This window comes from Triticum aestivum, chromosome 6B, assembly GCF_018294505.1.
Source record: "Triticum aestivum cultivar Chinese Spring chromosome 6B, IWGSC CS RefSeq v2.1, whole genome shotgun sequence".
NCBI classification, from domain to species: domain Eukaryota; kingdom Viridiplantae; phylum Streptophyta; class Magnoliopsida; order Poales; family Poaceae; genus Triticum; species Triticum aestivum.
This window is the reverse complement of record NC_057810.1, coordinates 590,519,504-590,522,278: the sequence shown is the minus strand read 5'-3', so window position 1 is coordinate 590,522,278 and position 2,775 is coordinate 590,519,504.

Below are 2,775 nucleotides of genomic sequence, written 5' to 3'. Positions count from 1 at the left end.
TCCTCTGCTCCTCCGCCGGACCCCGTTGGCGCCCCCGCGGCCGCCTGCCGCCTTGCCGCTGCAGGCCCCGTGCCACGTCGCCTCCCTCGCCGGCCATCCGCGCTCCGCCACCGCCCTGTCGGGATCCGGCCGGATCCGGCCAGATCTGGCCCGGAGAGCCCCTTCCCTGGCCTCCTCCGGCCATCTCCCTCGTCGCCGTCAACTTCTCCGGCGAACCTCGGGTTCCGTGCCCGGTCTGGATCTGCAAGGTTGACTCCCCCCCCTCCGTTTTCACTAAGTCCCGAATGTTTTGTTATTTCATGCCATGTTCATCGCATCGTATCTCTGCATCCATAGCTCCGTTTCGTGCGTGTAATATGTCAAATTGTTCGTCTCGACGAGTACATCATTTCATTCCATTGCATCATATTCGTTTAAGCTCATCTACATGCCTTCTTACTGTTGGGTGCCTTGCCATGCCATGTATTGCTCTGTGGTGAGTGGTACAAGCTCACCAACATGCCTTCATAATTCTGTTCCTGCCATGTATGAATCTGTATTATAACTTGCTATGTTTACATGGGTGCCATCATTTCTTCTGATCCTTTTTGGCTTATGGTCAGTAAGGGACTCTTGTTCTATGCTTTGAGTAGAATCATGCCATGTCTTGTTTTGCTATTATAAGTTCCTGTAACATGTTTTTTGATAGCTCTAAACATTGCAACCTGATGTTAATTTCTGCAAAGCCTGAATTGTTATTACTTGCAATCTTGCCATGTGTGTTTGAGCATGTTCTAGTGATTTCTGGAGATAGCTCAGTGTTCATGTTTTGTTGTGCTTTACCTGTACATCATGTCCATGTCTTTTGTTTTCATGTTGAGATGCTGTAGCATGTTCTTTTGGTGCTTGCAATATGCCTAGTTGCTGTTTTGGGCAGGTTGTTGTTATGACTTGTATAGTGTGTGTGTGTGTTGACCCGTTGCTCCGTTTTGAGTGTGCTCCATATGAAACTTGCTTGATTTTGCATGTAGTTTAATATTATCATGTTGCATCCATGTTTTGAGGTGTTTTCTTGATGTTTGAATGCATTTTGCATCAATGCCATGTTTGACTTGTTTTGCTCATATCTTCTAGGCCGTAGCTCCGAACTAAATGATCTTTATTTGTAACTTGACTAGAATCTCGTGTAGATCATCTTTGTGCATCTTAACTTGGTGTTTAACAACTTGAACATAAGGTTTATTCAGATCTGGACCAACTTCGAATTTTGCATATGAGGACTTACCGGAATTGTTATATGTTGTTCCGGGCCTCATTTAAACTTGCCTTGATGTGTTGCTCTTGTTTGCATCATCTCTTGCCATGAGTAGATTCATGTAGCCTTGTCATGCATCATGCTTGTTTGTGCATCATGTCTTGATCATGTGTGGTGTGTTTACCATGTCGTGTGCTTCTTCTCGATAGTTCCCGTTTCGTTGCGATCGTGAGGATTCGTTCATCTACGCTTGGTTCGTCTTCGTGGCTTCATCTTCTTCATGGACTCGTTCTTCTTCCTTGCGGGATTTCAGGCAAGATGACCGCTACCCTGGATCTCACTACTATCATTGCTATGCTAGTTGCTTCGTTCTATCGCTATGCTGCGTTACCTATCTTTTGCTCCTCAAGCCATCCCAAATTGCCATGAACCTCTAACCTTTGACACCTTCCTATGCAAACCATTGCTTGGCTAGGTTACAGCTTTGCTCAGCCCCTCTTATAGCGTTGCTAGTTGCAGGTGAAGTTGTAGATTTCTCCATGGTGGATAGGATTTTGGTTGGGATATCACAATATCTCTTATATTATTATTAATGCATCTATATACTTGGTAAAGGGTGGAAGGCTCGGCCTTTTTCCTGGTGTTTTGTTCCACTCTTGCCGCCCTAGTTTCCGTCATACCAGTGTTACGTTCCCAGATTTTGCGTTCCTTACGCGGTCGGGTGATTTATGGGACCCCCTTGACAGTTCGCTTTGAATAAAACTCCTCCAGCAAGGCCCAACCTTGGTTTTACCATTTGCCTCACCTACCCCTTTTTCCCTTGGGAGTCGCGCATCCCGAGGGTCATCTTTATTTTAGCCCCCCCCCCCCGGGCCAGAGCTTGTCTAAGTGTTGGTCCGAACTAGAGCCCTTTGCAGCGCCCCCTCAGGGAAACTTGAGGTCTGGTTTTAGTTGTACGGATTGCTCATCCGGTGTTGCCCTGAGAACGAGATATGTGCAGCTCCTATCGGGATTGTCGGTGCATCAGGTGGTCTTGCTGGTCTTGTTTTACCATTGTCGAAATGTCTTGTAAACCGGGATTCCGAGCCTGATCGGGTCTTCCTGCGAGAGCTTGTCATGGGCTAAGTTGGGACACCCCTGTAGGGTATAATCTTTCGAAAGCTGTGCCTGCGGTTATAGGCAGATGGGAATTTGTTAATGTCCGGTTGTAGATAACTTGGCACCAGATCAGAATTAAAACGCATCAACCGTGTGTGTAGCCGTGATGGTCTCTTTTCGGCGGAGTCCGGGAAGTGAACACGGTTTCTGGGTTATGCTTGACGTAGGTAGGAGTTCAGGATCACTTCTTGATCATTTCTAGCTTCACGACTGTTCCGCTTGTTCTCTTCTCGCTCTTATTTGCGTATGTTAGCCACCATATATGCTTAGTCGGTGCTGCAGCCTCACCACTTTACCCCTTCCTTTCCCATTAAGCTTTGCTAGTCTTGATACCCATGGTAATGGGATTGCTGAGTCCTTGTGGCTCACAGATTACTACAACA